The sequence below is a fragment of the Podarcis muralis genome, chromosome 9 (assembly GCF_964188315.1).
Source record: "Podarcis muralis chromosome 9, rPodMur119.hap1.1, whole genome shotgun sequence".
NCBI classification, from domain to species: domain Eukaryota; kingdom Metazoa; phylum Chordata; class Lepidosauria; order Squamata; family Lacertidae; genus Podarcis; species Podarcis muralis.
Window position 1 is genome coordinate 49,964,987 of NC_135663.1, and position 21,887 is coordinate 49,986,873.

The 21,887-nt window shown below is 39.9% G+C and overlaps 1 protein-coding gene across 21 annotated transcripts in view; it reads left to right on the top strand.

Moving 5' to 3' along the window:
* Positions 1 to 21,887, top strand: part of TENM3 (teneurin transmembrane protein 3) — a 1,264,183-nt gene that overhangs the window by 853,678 nt on the left and 388,618 nt on the right. For 15 of the 21 annotated variants that reach the window (XM_077934197.1, XM_077934198.1, XM_077934199.1 and 12 more), the window contains exon 1: positions 10,907 to 11,006. The exons of 2 other annotated variants lie outside the window; for them this stretch is intronic. The gene's annotated coding sequence lies outside the window, so the exon portion shown is untranslated. Of the gene's footprint in view, positions 1 to 10,334; positions 10,354 to 10,413; positions 11,007 to 11,349; positions 11,506 to 21,887 lie in introns of those variants that run through there. 4 more of the 21 variants (XM_077934191.1, XM_077934190.1, XM_077934196.1 and 1 more) reach the window with 4 other exon arrangements.

Genomic DNA, 21,887 nt, shown 5'->3' on the forward strand with positions numbered 1-21,887 from the left:
GAAGCATTAAACGGTTGATATCTCTGTGTCCATCCACTTGTTGAATAGGTAGCAATGCCCTGGTTTTCAGGATTTAATTTGTGCCAGGTCTCACCATGATTTCAGTCTTGGCAACTGTTTTCAGTGCCAGGAGTCCAAGACTATATCTGTTGTTGTTGCCATCTATCTGTCTGTCTCAAGAGACAATGGAGTGCAGCCCTGGAGATGAAGTCAAATTGCTGCATTAGCAACACCGAAATAACTACCCCGGAGCACAAGCTTAGGCAGTGTGTATGGAGGTCCTGGACTGCCCAGATAACAATACCCTCTTCATCAGCCATGCTGATAGGGTCCAAAGGAAAGCAGAGCAATCGGTTTGCCACCAGCTAGGCTGCAGGAGTTGCCAGAAGAAGGTGTACAAGGCCCCATCCAACAGTCTTAGGGACTCCACTCCTGATTTGTGTAGCTTTTTCTCCTGAAGATATCCTGCAAGGCAACGAAGGTTAAGGATCTGAGAACCCTTATCTGGTTTAGCTGGCCAGTCTAAGCTGTTTACCAGGATGTGACTGCTGTCACATGCTGACAGCTTCTGGGAGCCACAGGTGTGAGCTGAGTGCAGGATGTGGACCAAAGGTGGACAGCCCAGAAGGAGCTGTCCCCCACCACTGCCAGTGCCTAGTGTAAACCCTCAGAATGCTACAAGGAGGGGGAAGAATTGGACTAGCCAAGGTTCTGCTGGATCCTAAGCCCAGCTTTCAGTGATGGACTAGATTTGGGCCTCTCTGATATGCTACCCTAGAGCTGATGCACCCGCCCCGCCCCCCACCTCAGAATGTGGGGAAGACACACTACCCTACCTTCTGCTCTGGCCAGCATGAGTGGCAGGGCAGGTGGCTCTGCTGCTCTGTTCAGCCCCACTGGTTAGGATTGCTCCCTAATTTGGTTTGGATTCAACCCTTTTCTTTTGACCCACTCTAGCTGCTATGCATACCGATTTTGCACCATTAGTGCCACTTTCAGAAGTTATTGTGTCAAGTCTAATGCCATGTGTAGAGCTCAATGATTATTTCTTTTTTGAAAACTGCTGCAAGAATATTGTTTTGAACATTCACAAAGTATACAAAAAGCTAATGCATTTTGTGTATTATGCCAGCCTTCTTGCTAACATCTCGGTATTTGACCTCAGCATCTAGGACTATCAAAGCATCTAGGACTATCAAAGCAAATACCATATTATCAGTGTGATAATAGATTCTATATCCTCAGATTTTTTTAAAAAAATGTTGTCTACAATTATGCAGCCTTTACAGTATTTAAATTGACTCACAATCTGATTCAAAACATCCACAAGAAAGTCTTCCTGGCCTGAATCCAAAGAACTGTGCAACTAGTTTCACATGCCAAAGAGAACTTTGGATACATTTTCCTTAAACAGCAGCCCCTTATTCCACTTGACAAACCTATTTTGAACTGAAGGGCGGTTTCAAAAGTAGTTTGTGACATGTCTGCTATTCAAAGGGGCGTGGAACATCAACTGGGCATGCCCAAGCAGTTCTCTGGGTCCCAGCTATTGGATCAAGTAGGGCTTGCTTCCTAGTACTGTAAGTCTTAAGATTTCAGCTTCAGCCCACTGACCTTTCATTATTGTATTCCTACTTATAATTAAGCCCTCTCACTGAAGCATACAACAATTTTTACTGCACTATTTTTGTCTTTTTAATCTACTGCCTTATCTGTTAAATTACAATTTTAAGGATGTCCCAAGATTTTACAGAAATTTATATGTGCTTGTGTTGTGTGTACCTTATACTCTTGTGAAGAGTCTATTCTATGTGATACAAAAAATATAGCAATTTAACTTTATAGTTGTATGGAAAGTAACATCATTAAGCTCCCTCTGCAAATATTTTTACTGCCATTTAAATTTAGACTCTTGTCATATGTCACATTTTATTTTATTTTATTTTTAGGCTAGTGAAAGCATAGCTAAAGGAAACAATCTTGGCTAAGCATGCCTTGAGGGTCCTCTCTGCCTGCTTTCTTCATGCCTTATACTTTTGTCACTCAAGCTGCATAGATGCACTCCAATAATTAATAGTAAACCGGGTGGGGAGAAAAAATTATTGGACCCCTTCTTGAGATCTTGTGTATAAAAAGGAAAAGTTCCCATGAGTGAAGTATATAAGTTAGCTTTTTTCAGGAAAAAAGAAAAGGAATGAATTACATTTTTCTTCTTGTCCTTTAAATGAATAGCATAGTTTGGGTGAAATTATCAGGCAATTGCATGCCTTTTATGCAGATAATGCTATTTGATGAAAGCGGTGTTTTGATCTGCTAAGGATAATACAGATCCAGGGTTGGATTCATTGGTAAGAGTAAAGCTGTCTTCTGTGATAACTTCATCTCAGCATGAGGTCAGACGGGGGAAACTGGGATGGGGGATTAAAAAATGACACAGTCGGAGCAGTATTCAGTTCCCTGCTGTGCTCCTGGCTGCACACTATAGCTTATGTTTCTGATCTGTTATGGTATTGTCTGCTTTTCTCTCCCAGAGCAGAGATTGCTTAAAACTTTTCTTTTTTCAGCTAGAGGGATTAGTTCAGTGCAGCTTTTTTAATTAAAGAAACTGTATCTTTTTCAAGGCAATTTAAGGCTGCAGTAGAAGGCCATCAGCATTCATAACTTAGTACTATTAACTATAACAAAGAGTTGCTATACCTTTTAAATTTTAAAATAGGAGCCAATCTGCAGAATTTTAGAATTCATAATTGCTCCTTACCCAAAATAAGTAGCACTGAATGAATTACTGTCTAGCAGCTTCAAATATGATGCATTCCATTTGGCTTAGCTTCCTTTCTTTAAACCCCCATGGTAATTGTAGAGTGTTTTAATTGCATAAATAAGTGAAAATAGTTTTGGTGTACGCCTCCTTTGTTCAAAACTTATAAGGAATATTTATCCATTTAAAAAAGTCTGTACATATGCAACACACACATGCATAAAGTATTCAGTACTCAGGAAATATAAATTTGAGATGAATTTACAGCTCAATTTAACCAAGGTAAATTGATGGAAACCTCAAATATTTCAAATAAGGCCCATATGGTGATCACTTTACAAAGCATATAGGGATGGTGCTTGGGTTGCAACATACACATCTCCAGCTAAATTCCATGTCAGATCAATTAGAAACAGTTCTCCTGGACAGACAGGAACAGAGTGTGTTGCCACTAGACTGACAGGGTATAGACATGAAAGCAGCAAAACTAGGTCCTTCCTATTTAACTATTATTATTATTATTATTATTATTATTATTATTATTATTATTATTCAATATTGTATTCATATTTTTATTAGTAAACTTACATAAGATCAGTTGTATAATGAAATAAATTATTTTCCCCACCAATTTCAGTCAGGCTGGTATATACTGCTGGATGCATCAACTTAAAAGTTTGCATTATGTAGTCCCTGAGACCTGTAGCTATGTTTGAGCTTAACAGTTGATGGCGATAGCTGTTAGAAATTATTTCAAGCATTCTGTGATCAGACGAAATGGAACTTTATGAAAGTCTATGAGGGTGTCATAGTTGAAACTAATTTTATTTCTACCCCAAAAAGTAAAAATGAATATACCATAAATATATGTATTGATCTGTATATTAATATATATTAAGTATATTAATGTATTGATCTGTATACTAATAAGTGAGTGATATATAATTAAGGACCATAATTAATGTAGCACTTTTAACTTGGAAAATGTTTTACATTTGTTGTGTTGCTTCTTGCAACAACCATGTGCCTTTTTTGTTCCCATTTTATGGAGAGAGAATTGAGGCTGAGGGAGAACGATTTGGCTAAATAACTCTCTTGCCACTTACACACTAAATCAGCGGCTGGATAATATTTTTCACTCAGTTAATCTACTCTGTCTTTCCATCATGGATGTTATAGGCAATTACCTTATAGTATAATATTTGACAGTAGATCCTGAGAAAGTGAATGTAATTCCATTGATTAAATTTAACAAGGTTGTGTAAGTGGCCATTGGGGAACCTCTACCAGTGTTAAGGATTCTTCACAATAACTCAAGTGTGGGCAGGGGGAGTTGAAGCATTTCATATCAGAATATTGTACATGCCTGTTTTACTGTAGGTACCTGTGCTGGGAACCTGCTGTCAGTCATAGTTTTCCAATAAAAGTATATGATAAATAGACATATGAGCAATCGTCTCGCATGAGATGGACATGAGCATGGGATCCTCACACCTGTGTCCATTGCAGACTACTGTAATGTGTGATATACCTTAAAGTTAAAGGTAAAGGGACCCCTGACCGTTAGGTCCAGTCACGGACGACTCTGGGGTTACGGTGCTCATCTTGCTTTACTGGCTGAGGGAGCCCGCGTACAGCTTCTGGGTCATGTGGCCAGCATGACTAAGCCGCTTCTGGCGAACCAGAGCAGTGCACGGAAACACTGTTTACCTTCCCTCCGGAGCAGTACCTATTTATCTACTTGTACTTCGTGCTTTCGAACTGCTAGGTTGGCAGGAGCAGGGACCGAGCAACAGGAGCTCGCCCCGTCGCGGGGATTCGAACCGCTGACATTCTGATCGTTAAGCCCTAGGCTCTGTGGTTTAACCCACAGCGCCACCTGCATTAGGATTCCCTTAAAGACAGTTTGGCAACTGATAAAGAATTTTGCTGCCAGCTTATTGATGCATGTGGATAGGGGAGAACATACCGTATCTGTTCCGAGTTATCTGCATAAGCATTATCTAAAGTTGTTTTTAGGCAAATTTTTATAGTAAGTACAGAGCTTTAAATCCTTTACATGCCTCAGGTCTCAAGTATCTTAAACTCCCTAAGGTTTTAAGAATGGCCACTGTTACCTTCCGATAGGTATTGTCTCTAGGAAGGCAATGATATCTTACTTGATGAAGGTACTTTTCTGTGGTGACCCCAGAGCTATGGACGTTTCAGTAGGTTTCTCCTTGATTTATTTTTTGGTAGCAGGTTAAATTATGTTTAATCCACTGGGCATTTGGAAACTAGGTGTAGATATTTTACTGTAGGTTTTTGGTACTTTTGAATTATGGTTTTATACTGCTTAAATTTGATATACATTATATTTTTTGTTTCTAGCTTCTGTAAACCACATTGTTTACCACATTTTAAAAAGAAATATGTAATTAATATGAAATTGCAATGACTAAAAATTTAGACTTAAGAAATCACCATGGCTATGTACAAAACCTTGCTCAGTTAATAGTAGCAATAGTATAGTGGTGGTGATGTATGACAGCATGAGGATCACTTGGATCCCTCCTGCCCCAGGCAATATGTGGACTCTGTCAAGTTGGTTCTTTTATGAGTCCATAGTAAAGAGGGTCAATGCCTGGGTGAAACTAAAGTACCATGCTTTCACTAGAGGTCAACCTCATCTAGAGCATTGGTTTATGCAGTGGAACACAAACTAATGTAGCAGAAAAGCATGACCCCCATTTAAAGGTTGATTTGTATGATAATCAGTACATTCAGTGGCTCCAGAATGGATGTATGTAGGACCATAGTTTGCCTTAATTAAGGTAATTAAGACATATTTCTCATTGCAGACAGCCATTTAATTTTAGAGCTTAGTCAGTGATCTGAGTAGAATATTTGTTTTGCTAATTTATGGCCAAGCAAACTAAATTTCTCAAAATACCCATGGCAGCTTAGTAATATTTCCTTGTAAGGATGTTTTGGTTTTTTTTTTAAAGAAACTTATCATATTTCTCTCTTAATGCAGTAAACTGGAAATACCTGTACAATGAAAGCTACAGCTACAGTTTTGTTATATTTGACCTCAAAATCAAAAGACCCATTTGCTAATTTATTAATGGGCTACTGGCAGGGCACTGCAGCATACAGCAGAGCTGAAAGATTTGATTTTAAACTGATTTACCTATTTAATTGGCTTACATCCTAGTACTTTATTTTGATGATATTGTGGATCAGTCTGCTTTGTGAGATGTTGAGTGATAAATTGGGGCTTAAGTTGTAAACATTTATTTCCCATTAAATCTGAATGTTCTACCTGCCACCCCCATTTTTAAAATAGAAAAAGATAACTAGGTTTATTTTCCTATGGCTTTTCTAGGATTTTTCTGAATGAAAATTCAGAGTCTATAGTAACTTCATGTAATTACAAGATCTTCAGGCAGGTTGAAAGATTTTTTCAGCTGTCGTTAGGCACAAATGGATACCTGCCCTGCCTCCCAAATATAAGAAAATAGCAGCAGCAAAGTACAATTAGTAAGTTGAGGGGGTTATCTTTGGAGAGCCTTTGAGTAACCTGATACCACGCTGATCTGCTAGAATGCTCTCAGACTGCATGGCAAATATGCCCCCAAAGGCAGAGGCTAAAGGGGAGGCAGAAAAATGACCTAGCTCTGCTGTATTTTCCAGAGGAAGTCCTAAATGACTGTTCAGCCTGATCCAGCTCAGGGATAAAAACCATGGAGCTAATTGTAGGAAGAACAAATGGGAATTGTAACTGTCACATTATGGCCAGCCAATAAGATTGATGGAGCAACTGAAACAACCCCCCCCCTTCTTCTTTTTTTAATATCATGCTTTCTTCTTGTCCACAGTAATGCACAGAACTTGCTCTTTAACTCCCACCCAGTCAACCTCTTATCTAACTATCCTCAACCACATCTTGACGCATACCCCCAAAGCAAACTTAGTGGTTAGAAACAATTTCCTCGGATATGAGTTGTATTTCAGTGCCATTTGACAAGCATTTTTTAATGCACTTGAGTACCTTTAAAAAGGAGAGAGAGAGAGAGAGAGAGAGAGAAGCAGCAGCAGCAGCAGCAGCAGCAACCACCCCCCTTCTACATAGAAGAGGTAGATTAACATGAAGGGGGGGCATCAGGGCAACTTTACAAGTCTGGAGAGGACATGCCAATGCCTGGATTTCCCCCCCTCCCCGTTTTTATGGGTAGCTTCCAGCAGGCAGGAGCCAGAAAGTCGTGCGTCGGGGTTCAATCCTGCTGTTTCCTTTCAATTACACCTTGGATCTAAGAAGCCAAAGGGACTGGGAGGCTCTCCTTGACACTTTAATGCTGAAACACGTGCAACCTTTTTTCGTCTGGTACTGCAATATAAAAGTTTATTGCTAGTTGTCGTGGGGTGGGAAGAGAAGCAGTTTATTAAATTAATGCGCCGGCTAGACTGTAGATACGGGTGTGTGTTTTTTAATAAAAAAATTATTAAATATTTTTAGTTCAGTCACGTCTAGTGACAGACTTTGGAAAGATGTTAGGATATTAGCCAGATCAGATCTGAAAGAAACGTGACTTAACGCACTTCAAATTAGCTTAAAGGCTAAAGCGTAATTAAACTCCAGTAAGCTTCATCCTCTAGTATTAAACTTACCCTCCGATCCTAAAACGCATTACTTGAAAGTAAGCCTCACAGCTTTAAGCAAGACGTTAAGACTGGACTGCTCCTCTCTGTTTTAAATAGTATTTTCTTTGCAAGGTACTTATCCTGTGGACTCGGTCTCTGAACTAGAAGGGGTGGCTTTCAACATATTCGCTACATCCCTTGCTATAAAATACACTGAAGAGGAGAGGATAGAAAACGCAGAGGGCAGATCTGCCTAAAGGGATGGGAAAATTTGTCCTTCCCTTGGATCTTTGCAGTACTTTTCCTCTTGCAATTATAATGTTAGATTCTTTTTTTCTACACAGAGAAGCGAATCTAACTGGGGTGTGGGGTGTGACAATTACATTTACACTTAATTTTTTTCCGGAAATTTACCCCCACCCTCCAAAAATACCCTTCCTACACTATACGTTCCTGTTTACTCACTCCTCCGCATAGCAGTCTCAAATTTAAGTGTAGCCCAGAAAAATGCTTTATGTTCGAGCATTTCTCTCATCGGTGCTGCGACTGCTTTTAGGAGGCAGCCCAAAGGCAGAGGAAGCTGCTGGGCCGTCGCTATTTTTTGAGGAGCGAGAACTTGAAAGGATTCTTTGATGAGCCTTCGAAGTTTCTTGAACTGCACCTTGCCATTTCCTTTCCACTACCATGGTGGAATCCGGTGTCGAAAGCTGCCTTCAGAGCCCCACCCTCGCCCATTGCCACGCGCCTCTCTCTCTCCAACTAGTAATTTCAGTGCCCTTTTCACACGAGCGGGTTGGCAGCCTCGGAACTTGAGCGGGCTGTTTAGATTACGAGGGCGTCGTGCCTCTTCCCCTGTCGTGGCGAAGAGATTTGTTTCATCACTGTGCTGCCCAATTTCCTGGTGTCTTCAACTACCGAAGGGTGTTTAAACACGGGTGTGTCACTCCCTTTGCTTGTAAAGGCGCAGTCAGGAAAGAGGATTTTACGTGGTCAGAGTAGTGCCCACATTCGTTAACCGACAAGGTGAGCGAGGTCTTTTGGAAGGAAAAAGTCAGCTGCCGTCGCAGGCACCGGCCACCACAGGACAGCAGCCCAACCGAGATTGCTCAGTATGTGGCCACAAACCTACTTGTTCGCCCTCGAAGAGCTAGCTCCCTGTATGGCAGACTGGCCTTCTGCCATGCCTGCTGCACTTTTTACTCCACACACACCTGCTTTTCACCCACGGACCCACCCACCTACTTTGTTTGTTTGTTTTGAGCCTCGATCCTGACGAAGAGTTCTGTGAAGCTCGAAAGTTAGCTCGGTGCTCTGCGATTTCTACATGGTTCTAATGTATGACGATACAAGAGCGTTACGCTACTGTCTGTATCTGTTTGCATGTACATCCTCTCTTGTGAATTTAATACACTTCCCCATCACAAGTTTTTGAAACCTGGGAAGGCAAGAGGGGGGAAGCGTGTATATGTGTGTGTGGTTTGTTGTGGGGCGGACGGCTTTCTGGCTGCTGTGTTACACAGGACGCAAGGAGTAAGGAAATGCTAGGATGTCAAGCAGACCATTTCTCCCTGTAAAGGCGCAGTCACCTAGGAATATTAACTGAGAAATAAGTGGCTTCTCCCAAGTGAGTGAGGTTAGTGTGGCAGCCTCAAAGAGAGAAAATATCCGCACCACCAAGAAAATAAGGTATACATAAGTATTATAGGATCTTAACAGGGAGGCGTAAGAGGAGACGAGAGAAAAGACGTGGCATGTTCTCTTCCTCGGGGCGGGAGAAAGAATTGACGCGGACGCGGACGGGAGTCTCGGTGTAAACTTCAGCTTCGGAGCGGGCAGTTGGCGGAGTCGTCTCTTGCCCAGCAGATGCCGCGTAGCCCAACGAGGCAAGAGCGCGCATGCGAGAGGGTGCATGCGAGAGAAAGTGAGCGAGGCAGCCACACTTTCGCCCGCTGCGCGCCGAAGAGGATTCGTCCCAGCTAAGAGCGCGTTTCCCCGCGCCTAAATTTCAGAGGGAGGGCTGGTCCAAAACCCGCCGGTCATTAAGAGGAAATGAGACAGGGACCGACTTCCAGGCTTGCGTAGCCGTGCAACTCAGCCCTGCGCCTTTGCATTCGGCGCTAAATCCCAGCAGAGTTCATTAGGACTCACTCCGAAGTGCGCCTAGGATGGCAGCCTTAATTACAGCCCTCTGCTATGCTTCATCATCAATCTCGGAGGCAGTCATTTGCTTAGCCACCCTCGCTCTAATGACTCAGCTGACCTAACATGCCCAGCCTATGAAACAACAGCCAAGAGGAGGGAAATTAAAAGTGGGGGGGAAACTAGAAGAAAAACAAACACGCGCCACCACCAAAGTATTGCCTAAGAATAGCAGCGCCCTTCCCATCGCTCTGAAGAGCACAGGGTCAAGTGCAAACATTTAGCGCAGTTATTCTCGCACCACCCTCTAGGACGTATAAATAAGGATAGGTGGAGAGATAAATAGGCAAATTCCATCCCAATCGCAAGCGGTGCGCACCCGAGTCCCTCTCCTCCTCGTTCAGGCGGCGGATCTGGGCGCATGTATAATGAGGATCTGTAAGTTCATTAGTGTTTGCAATCAGCGGCACGCAGACACCCTCATCAGGGCAGAAAGCTGCAAAGAGCCATTCATCAGCGTGAAGTGTTGTTCACGGATGACCCCTAAATCATGGCACTAGTGGTAGATGCACTGATTGGACACAGCATGGGAGCCTCGGCACTTTACATTAACCAACGGAGGCAGTGGGGAAGAGAAAAGGGGACGAGGCGGAGGTGGTTCAGTCCATCTGACAGCAGAAGGCAGCAAAAGGGGCGCCTTGGCGGGAAAAGCTCGGGCAAGGAGAGCGGCTGCCCGTTTGCCAAATGCCCGGGCAGAGGAGCCGGGGATTATAAATGGCCAAGTCCATTCCCCAGCGCCTCGGCCAGGGGGATGGACCTCCCCTCGCTTTATGGTAGGCGCCTCTCTCTTGCGTGTGCGTCTCTCTCCCCCTCTCTGGCGAGGGAGGCAGGAGCTGAAGCGGCTGCCTCTGCCGAGCCTCCCTTTGGGGTCTCTCCCCTCGCTTTATAGTTAGATCCTCCCGGCTGCTGCTGCTGCTACTGCTGCTCCTCCTCCTCCCCCCTTCCCTCCCCCCGCCTTCTGTGGCACTTTATTTTTGGGGGTCGTCCTCGCGCTTTCTTCCATCTCTTGAGAGAGGGCGGGAAAAAATAATAATAAACTCCCCGCGCGCGACTCTTGCCAGGAGAAAGCCGAGTAGCCCGGGGAGCTGCGGAAAGTGAACTCCTCGGGGCTTGCCCCTCTCCCTCCCTCCCTCCCTCCCTCCCTCCCTCTTCAGCCTCCCCCTTCTCTTCAGCCCCTGGCAGGACAGGGAAAGGAACTTGTAACAGTTTTCTTTTTCTTCTCTCCCCCCCCCCCTCCCAATTCCCCTCATTCTCCACCCCTTTCCCGCGATTTTCCCTCTCTCTCTCTCTCTCTCTCCCTCAACCCGCTCCCCGTTTTTGGCAAAGTGTATGGTGCGTGCGCTGCCGCTGCTTCTGCTCTTCCCGGCGCTGTTGGGCTAACTGAGGAGAGAAGGCGGAGGAGAGAATCCGCGCTAAGGCGCCCTGGGTAAGTGGCTGCGTTTCGCGCGCTTTGCTGGTCCTAGTGCCCGCGTCCCAGGCTGAGGTACCGAGGAGTTCCGATGAGGAGCCGGTGCGCGCGGCGGGGCGGGGGGTGGGGGAGAAAAGGGGTCCTTCTTTCCCCGCTTCCTTTCCCTGCTCCCTCACTTTGAACTCTCGTCTATTTGGAAAGCTCCCCTTGAGTCGCCTGGAAACTTTTTTTTCTTTTGGTTTGGGCTTTTGTTCTTTCTCTCTCTCTGCCGGCGGCTTCGCTGCCTGTCAGCGGGAAGAGGAGCAGGGACGGCGAGCGGGCGCAGTTGGGGGTGGGGAGGGGGGCGAGAGAGACAAGAGAACCCAGAGCGACTTTCGTTTGGTGCCAAATGTGGGTCTTGACGGTGCCCTGTGGAAGCGATGCAGCGCTCCGCCGCCGCCGCCGCGAAGTATAGATGTTTCTGAGACTGTGGACACCGCAAGAGGCGCAGAAGGAAGGGTAGCATTGCGTGTTTGGGGTGCGTGTGCGTGTGGGCGGGGGGGTTGGGTGATGGTTGCTTCAACTTGATCAGCCGCCACCTCGTGCGAGACAAGACAGAAATGTTGCCTTGACTAGGAGACTCGTCTGTTGACATACGTGGTGTCGTCGTCGTTCCAGCGTCCTTTAATTTCTAAGGGCGAGCGGAGGATTTTGCCTCTTAGGATTCAGTAGGTTGCGCTTTGCTGATTTATCGACCTTCTCTGGTCACGCAAGGTGTACATACGCATTGCTTATCCGAAACACTTCCCTCCTAAGCTAGCAAAAATCTAGTCTTCTAAGCTACTGGACTCTATACTTTAGATTTAGCACAAAACTACTGCTTTCATAGCAATTTCATTTCTCTCCTTCCCCCTTCATTAGTCCAGACGTTTATTTGCAAGTGTGTAAGGGAAACTGAAGGAGTATAAATGCCAGCCTGGGCTTAACTTGTGGTAGATTTAGGTATGGTTTCTGTTATCTGTGGTGTGATCTGTATGGATAAGATTGTCTCTTTTCATAGCAGTGCACTTCTTATCTGTTGACAACGTATTTGTCAAACCTTTGTAGACAGTAGCAGAATCCACTGGGTGGTCTCTGGAAGTTGGACGTTCAGACTTTACTTAGTCTTTTGTTACTGTGCAGTAACAGAAAAACTGTATTTTGATCTTTCTTTAAACTGTCAAAAAAAGCAAGCACAAAAGAGAAGTCTATACTCTAGAAGATCAGATTGCAGTATATGTTTAGTCTGAACAAAATCACAAATTATAGAATGTTAATTGCAAAGTATTTTTCTCCCATGCGATCACTACCTGTTATCTGAAGTTTTATAATCTCAAAATAACTTTAATGGTAAATCAGAATATATTTCTGTAATATGTGCCTGTTATGTTTCTGTATGCGGAATCTCAGTGCTGTGATTGTATTGTGATTTGCAGTTTTAAAGCAGTGCATATAATGGCTTAAAACATGTCTTTGAGAGATCCAGTTTTTCACATATTTGATTTCCAGATTTAGGACTGCAGGCTGATTCCTGCTTAACTTGGGAGTAAACTGTAGGTGATTAAGAAGCACTTAATTCTGAGTAAGACTGCAAAAGAATGCTTGCGCTCCAATTAAAAACGCTCATTTTCTGGGTATGAACCCTAGTATGCATCAATAACTATAATGCATCGATACCTATAGTGATGCACTCATACAGATATGCATACTGAAGGTGTTCAGAATTAACAATTTTAAACCCCCTTAAAAATGCACATATATGCTTAAGAGTTAGCATATCCTGGCAAGGGTGGGGGCATCTAGGCCACTATAAGAACTCTTGACCATATACACACAGCCTATATCAGAATCTAGGAAATCTTTTTTACTGTATTATGATGTTCTGCTTTCTCTATGGTCAACAACTGCTTACTCACTTTGTTTCCCAGATCCTTTGCTCCAATAAACTGAAGTGACTGGATTTAAGCCATTGTTGTCCCATTGGAGTCTATAGTATGATAGTTGGTGTAAATTAAAGTTATTGCACTTCTAATGTGGTAGATTGAGAGTAGTTTCAATAAATTAGAAGATAGAAGGCTTAAATGTGCTATGTATAATTTCTGTTGACCTAAGAAGTAAGGAGGAAGTGTTTTCCTGCATGTGAAGAAATAGAGGGGAACTATGGTTCTGATTCTCAAGCCAGTTATTTAGAAAGAGTCAATTCCTGCTCAGTAGGACTACTTAGGAGTAAGTGGTTGGCTGTGGTAAGTAGAAATAGGATAGGAAAAAGTACAGGAGAAATTGTATCCTGGAAAAAGTATTTTATAGGACAGGGAGGAGACTGCAATCATACTCATGATATAGTATCAAGCTCGTATTAGTAACACTCCTTTATGCAAAATATAGCTACTTGTCGTTCAAATGTCAGTAAAATAAAACATCTTGAATTGAATGAAGCTCAAGTATCCAATTGTGAAATTGAAACACAACACTATTGATTGAAACCAGTGAAAAATGCTTATTGTCCACTCTTTATTTAGCAGCCATCACCACCCCATGTCTGGAAGAATTGTCATATTGAATCTTAGCCATTTTCTAATATTTTCTTAAGAATGCAATAGGTGAAAAAAAAATAGTATGCTTTAAAAAAGCTTAGGTTTATGACCTCCATAGAACCTTGTCCAAGATTCCAGTACTGTCAATATAACACTGCTGTTGGTTTCACTGATATTCAGATTAAATCCTACTGCCAGTGCAAGTCCACAGTTCCCGGAGAACTACCAGGCCTTATATACGATGGTGTATTGGAATGAGTAGTCCTCAAAAAAGCCAAAATGGCTTTAATTTAGGGTCATAAAATCAGGATTGCCTGAATAAATGACTAAAAATGCTATCTTTAAATCTATCTTGACCCTATCAAGTAGTCCCATTGACCTCAACAGAATTAAGGCAGAATAGATAATTTTCAGATTGGGACCTAAAATTACAAGGTTTTTGTAATTTAGCAGAGTTCATACACATTTTAATTTTCATAATTCTTAAACACATCTATGACATTTTACTTTTTTAATATCACAGTAGAGCAATTTTATGCATGGGGATGGCTACAATTTTCAAGGTAAATGAATAGCTTTCTGTGTTTGGTTTGGTTTGGTTCTCTAACCTGTTTGTGAGGTTTGTCGTGTTAACAGGTATATTGAGGATCTTAACATTTGGTGTGCAGAACAGAAACCTTCTGTTACTTGATTGTGAGGAATCTGTTTGCTTTAAGAGAACTCTGCTATGTCAAGTGTGTTTGATATACAGTACTGAAAGAGACCTTTTCCTCAGTAACTCTTTGAAGTTGGAGGTTTCAGTTATGTTTTCCATTCATACTGTCTGCTTGAGAGTGGCAAGTTTGAAAGGATTTTAGTTTTTTTATTGAGTTATGGTGTTAACAGGCAATGACCTAAAGGCTGGCAAAAATTGAAAAATATTTAAATGTTAAGTATAATCTTAATATTGGCAGTTACCAGTTTTTAAGAAGCCAGGTTTTGAAAGTTAGAGATGCTGTAGAGGATATCACCGCAGAGACATACTCTCCCCTTTTTGGTTCTGAAACTAATGACTTGCTTTTGTCTTATAAAACCTGATTTATTTTATGTTTTCTTCATAGCAGGCATTATCATAAATGTTTTCTTATAATTGAGATTAATGTGGCTGAGCAAAAGGAGTGGTTTGGAGGGCTGTACTGTATTCATTTTGAGTGTTGTTCTAATCAGTTTTGGATACAGCATTTCACAATATATGAGTCTGCATCCAAACCTGCCTTATTATGTAGAATTAACTTGTTGGTGATTGATAGTAAGACTGCTCCATCTTGAGAAGTCATTTGTTTCAAAACAAGTGTTAGGGTTTCTAAGATTTTCAGACCACTGGGTCATGCAACTTTGACCTTATTGTGGCCTGAATGAAGCTTGAGAGAAAAACTGAAGAGGAAACAAGTTTCTTTTTTTGGGAGGGGGGACAATACAGGTGTTTAAGTCACTAATTAGAGACAGATTTGTACACTTCATCAAACCAAAGCATGACAGTTATAAGAAACAATTTGTGATAATACTATTTTTTTTTTCTCTGCACTTCCATTTATTTTCAAAAATATTTTGAAATATGATGTTTTAAAAGAATCTTATATCAGTTTGTCACCTGACTATCTTATCTGTTGCATGCTAATAGTAATTACTCTGGGGATGAAAGGTAATACACAGGGAAGTTGTTGTTTATCTTTTTCTACTGCTTTTAAAAACTGTTTAGTGGCTTCTCTAATTCCTGCTGTGAAATTTGCATATTTTCTCCTCTGTCTATATTCCTATCAGCTCTGTCAGCATTTAGTTCCAGACAAAAAGTAAATATTCACATTTTACAGTGGGGTTGATACACATATACAGTTCACTAAAATTATTCTCTGGCAGAAAAGACTGAAATCTATAGGCATTTCAAAATAAAGCAGAGAAGTAAAATATGATCCCAAGTAAAACAAACAGGGCACTTTTAACACACGTCAACTTAGGTCATTTCAGTAATATGAGATCTTGTTTATGTGGCATTACTTATATTTTATATTAAATATGTTGTTGCATGATTTATAGTTTGTAGAATGCCATTTTCAGGCTATATTCCGTTCTTGAGTAATGGGGGTGGGTGGGGAATAAATTTCAGGAGTGCAGTTCCATTCAATTAGAAAACCACAAAAATGTCCCAATTGTGAAATGTCCCCTAAACTACTTTGTTTAATATTTGACACCTTTGTGGTGTAGAGGTGGTATGTTTCATAAATCTGTGGCACTGCTTTGTCTTCGCAGATTCTGTTTATATTATATATTAGTGGAGTAGCTGCACTTAACTCCCTTACGAGTTCTTAGAATGTGCATGGAAACAGTATTGTTTGCAGAGGGACTCTAAATATCAGGATGATATATATTTTCTATATGCAAAACATTAAAGTTAGTAGAAAACCTTCTTCACATAAAAAGAGAATCTTAAATTTATTCATGTAGGAAATGTCATAGCAAAGAAGAAAAACCCTGCTTTTTACTTACTTTATTAGTGCCAAACTATGGTTAGGTATAAGGGATATTTATAATATATATTTTATAGCATAAACAAAGGACAGGTTGATGGTTTTACTCTGAATATCACAAGTTTCATTAGTTTGATATTGGTAATCAGTGCTAATATATTATTAGTGTATTAAAGTTAGAATGCATGTTAATTTCAGAGTCGAGGAGTAAATAACAAACAAATTAAAATTAAGATTATTGGAAGAGCTTGGTCCGAGTATGTTGCTTATTTGACCTTATCCAGCCTCACTGATATATGATGATCACATGGATGCAAATAACATCTGAGTTTCCTGAGTCATCCCATGTGTAAAAAAATATATATTTTTTTACAATTATAGTAATGCATTGCAGTAAACTGGTGTTCAAGTGTGGAAAAGCAAACATAGTGAACAAGTGTTTGTCTTTGAGGGGGGAGGAGTATTTCCCTCTAAGATGAACCATATGACAAAACAGGCTTTAGTTTAAAATATTATTTTGTAAAGCAGCAGAATATTATTTCCCTGTCATTGTATTGCACAACTCAGAGTCTGTACAATAAACACTTTTCATCCTTTCATTTAATCAGAGGGGCACTTGTCTGCAGGATGCAAACATGCATTCTCTTTTTGTTTTTGTTTTGATATTCTTTCCACTCAAACTTTGTGGGGTGTTATGATCTTACGGACAATATTAGTGTAAATTGTGTTCACACAAACTGAGAATGCATGTCTGCACAAGCTATTGTGGTGATGCAATTCGCCATTGAAAGAAATGAGACTACTACTACCACAATAATTTGAAGATAGGACTTTACATTTCTTATGAGAATAAAAGCTTTATAAAACACCCACAACACTGTGATATTTATTCTTTTTTCTATGACTGTATTTAAAATATTAATGAACAATGTAGTCTACAAGGAAGAGAATAAACTATAGTGTAGTATTTATGTTCGCTTGAAGTTACTGCATTGGTTTGTCAGAGGAAAAAGTGTTGTAATGTAACATTACATTATCAGTGTTATATATTAATGTCTACTCAGAAGTCATATTGTGTTAAATTGGTACAGTATTTACTCCTAGGTAAGTCTGTATAGGATTTGCAGCTCAAGTGAAGAAACAGCTGTCTGTAAACTAGTCAGTTTCTTTGCATTTTAAAGCATTATAGGAAAATGGCTAAATAGCATTAATTATAGAAATGGAGACATGGAATAATGTACTTAAGGCGGAAATTTTAAGCTTACTTTCCCAAAATCAAAACCATTGGATTTAATGGGTTTTACTTCTGAGTAAATATATTTCACGATCTTGCAAAAAAAAAAAAAAAAGTTCGATCAGAATTAATAGCATTCTCATGTAATGGCTGCAATAAAATGTTTAAGTCACACTGGTTTTTTAATGGGAGGGACTCCAGTATGCTTAGCTGGGTGTAGAATTGCAGCCATATAGGTACTGGGTGTGGGATGTACGTTACAGTTGGGCTATAACAAATAACTGTATTGCTTGCTATGAGCAGCCTGAGTTTTAAAATAAAAAGGAAACAACCATTGTGTCTAATTTTGAATTAATTTTTTTCTGATACCTTGAAAATACTGTGGCATACAAAGAATTAAAAGTGCAATATTTGTTATAAATATTGCAAAGAAAAGTTACTAAAGATTTAATTCTCTTGTGAGTGTACATGTGCTGATCATTACTTTGGACCTTTCTGGGTAACATACAGTAGTACCTCAGGTTAAGTAGTTAATTCATTTCGGAGGTCTGTTCTTAACCTGAAACTGTTCTTAACCTGAAGCACTACTTTAGCTAATGGGGCCTCCTGCTGCCGTGCTGCCGGAGCCCGATTTCTGTTCTTATCTTGAAGCAAAGTTCTTAACCTGAAGCACTATTTCTGGGTTAGCGGAGTGTGTAACCTGAAGCGTATGTAACCCGAGGTACCACTGTACTGGTTAGTTGAGTAAGCTGTGAGTCAGGAAGTCCTTGATTCGGTTTAGCCACACTTGCCCTGAGTGATCTTAGCCAACCCACTATCTTTCAGCCTCAACGCTTGCTTTGTAATATGGGAATAACAATGCTGACTTTTTAACAAGACAATCACTGGTAGGACAGCTGAATCAGAATTTGGGCATCAGCAATTATTTATGTTTGTATCCCACCTTTCTCATACCATGGTACCCAGGTGGTCAGTCATCCAGACATTGACCAGACCCAGACCTGCGTCTCATGTGACTTTATGCCCTGAAAATTATCAGTCAGTTATTATTTCAATGTGTTGGGTGCTGTTTTCTACTTTGGATTCCCTGATATCTTGTATAGGTCCTGATTACTGATATCCTACATGTGAAGTGTTTTGAGCACTTAGAATATTGGGTGGAATCCAATTACTGCACTTGCACTCACAAAAGGGCTTTTGATTCAGCAGAGGCATCTGCTAATGGAAGAAGATGAGATAATTTTTGCCAATTCCCCCTTCTCCCACCGCTCCCCCCAAATCAGCTCCAGACAGTTGAGGAATCCTCTCCAACAGGGTGGAAGTTAGTGTGGGAGGGTGAAGGAAGGATGGCAGAAATCAACTATATCCTCTTTCAGTGTATCTGAAGAAGTGTGCATGCACACGAAAGCTCATACCAAGAACTAACTTAGTTGGTCTTTAAGGTGCTACTGGAAGGAATTTTTTTTTTGTTATATCCTCTTCAGTTAGTGGATGCCTCTGGTATATCAAGAGGATTTATTAACACAAATTCCCCACCCCCAGTATTATATAGAAATTACTTTGAAGTGAATTTTTGAAACCAAAGTGATGTTAAAACAGTGTTGCTATTTACGCAAATTATCAAGCAGAAGAATTTTGGTTAATGACTAATTCCTTGTCCTTTAAAATATCATTTAAAAGTTTTCTTTTAGCTAATTAGAAAGAAGCAAGAATGTGTAGTGCTGTATAAATACAGTTGGCTGAATTTTGCTTATAGAGTGTCAAAATTCTGGTTAATCTGAAACTGCAAAAGTAAAAAAAAAATTTCTTTAGCAGTAATACTTTATCTCTATTTTTTATCTAATATCAATAGGCTATAACTACTGAAAAAACAAGAGGAGCATGCTACTAATTTCACAAAATGTCAAATTGTTGAAGTTAGTTTAAAAATTGAACTATGTGCAATTAAAGTGTTAAGTGTATTATTAACAACTACGGTAAGACTGAAAAATTAGTGTACATCCTCCTACAATTAAAATAGTACCATTCTTTTCACCACAAAATGTTTCAATATTGCACAGTTACTGAAATGTGGGTTCTGCTGCTAGTATTTCCTCTGACCCCCCCAGGTGTTATTACTTGCTGTAATTTCAGAATGGGAATCCAATAGGATTCATCTGGTTTTTCTTAACTCTTTTTCAGTAGTTATTGAGGCTAAGAGGTCACTGTAATTTGACGTAGTATTAGATATGGTGTATTGTATTTACTTTGAGATGGTCAATTTCATTACAATTTATATCTGTCTCAATATTAAGCAACTATTCTGATTCATTACAATGCATCAATAAAGCTCACCTCATTTCTAAACTACATAGTCAATTATAATTTTGTACTATTAAGTTTCATAAATTCATAATTTCTTCAGCTGATTTTCCGCATTTTGTCCTGTACTAGGAGCACTTTTAAAAGTAAATTTAGTTTAATTTTTGCATTGAGATTTACCAGTGAATATAAATTTCTTAACATCAGGATAAAGTCTGGTACTTAATTTACACCACTGGAGTGGAAAGCTATTAATTTCTGCTTAGAGCTCTATATCACTTATTCAAGTTTAGTGGCATCCTCTGTAGTTTAACTGGGGAAAAAGCTTAGCATTGTTCTCTCAGAACGTTCTGTAATAGGGGTAGAGCAGCAACTGGACATGAATGAATGCGCATGTAATTCTCTAGTTTTAGGTGGGGTGGGGGGAGGAGGAGGAGAAGGAACAGTTTTGAAGCTGTATTGTGCAATGACCAGCCAACCACGTTGCACGCAACCTGCTGTTGTATCCTGGTTTATAAGGCAAGTAAGTATCCCCACTAGTTTAGAAAAGCGGGACTGTCATAAAAGATGGCACACCCAGGTTGAATACTTCATATTATGGAATGCTGAAAAGCAATGCTGAAATGTGACGAGACAGACTGATAAGACTTCAGGTGAGGCTTTTTAATTTTCTTTCATCCACTGCCGGTTGGCAAATAAGGATTTGGGGCAGTGGAAGCCTTTAAGCAGTGCAGTCTTTCTCCAGTTCATATTGAGCTTGAATTAACACGTATTGATCAGCTAATGGGAGACAAGATCACAGGGGTTAGATCTGTATTTTTACAATATTTTGTAAATTTGAATTCTCTTAAGCATCTATTCAGTTGTATAACTGCACGACACAATTGGATTTCCTCATATGCAGTTAACGAGAAGATGCCATAGTACTACTATAGTTTCAAGAATGGCATGAGGTTCCTTTTATTTTTAAAAGTTTAATGTTTTCAGAGTGTTTAGTATATTATAATTTTGATGTTCAGTGGCAGCCAAGGACATGAAATACTCACTTTTGTGGGGGGGGGGGGGAGACCTTCATTCCTCCATACGACTGGGCCTTTTTTTAAAAAAAACAACCCTCAGTTTAATCATGTCTCTTATATAATGTAGCATTTTTTAACTTGAGTACTCCTACCAGTGTAGATGATGGATTCAAGCTTCTTCTACAAATTAAAAATATTTAATCAGATGTTTAGCTTTCAAAAAAATAATTGCTTGCTACAGCAAATCAAACTAGCTCTTTCTTAAGTAGTTTTGTTAGAAAAATGTCTTTGTGGCTGCTATCCTATATATACACCCGGGAGTTAATTCCACTGAATGCAGTGGTGTTTAGATATGTATAGGATTGCATTGCAGATCAAATACTTGTGTTTAGCATTGCATTAAAATACTTTTAATGTGTATAGTTCATGGTGAAAATGATTATAATTAAAATTAAATAAAAGTTAGATATTGCCCTCTATGGGATGGAGATTCTCCAAGTGTTTTCCAGATATTGTCAGAAGAATGTTAGCCATACAGTAAACAAAAAAAGAGCATTATCTTTCAACATACACATTTAAAACAGTAATGTAAATCTATAAAGCACATTTTTCTTCAAATAGAATATAAAAACTTCAGTTAATTTATTTACTAACACTATAGCCTTGTGCCCAATCCTATTAAGATAAGTGGGACACATCAGATAAATATGTATAGGATTGGGCTGTGGTGAATTTAAAATGAATTTCAGCTTATGTGTCAAGATTTTTGTATCTGTGAAGATTAAATAGTATTTGCAGAAGCAGAACAAAAATAAATAAATAAAAGAGCTGCAGAAAGTAAATATCCCACATAAATTGTTTTTTAAATTAGAGAATGAGGATGCTTTTACTCATTTATAATTTTGCTTCAAATTGGTATTTTTATATTGTAAGAATCAAGTCATTTGATAATTATTTTAATAGTTTTATACATATTGCAAGAGTGAGTTACCTAATTTAACTACGGAAAATATAAATGGTGCTGAAATGCCCTTAAAATGAAACAAGTTAGCTACCTTGGTCCACGCCTCTATGTTTATGTATTGCTATCTGGAAAAGTAATGGCTCACTTGGAAATCTTTGGTTGTAGCTGAAAACGTTTTAATAGTGTACGTAGCCTATTTTTATAGGACAACAAATGTTCTACAGGATTTCACGTGTGTGAGTGCATGTGGGGTTTATTCCTGTTTTAATTCAAAGGAAACTTGAGCAACTGACATAGGACAATCCTGTGCCATAATATCCACTTA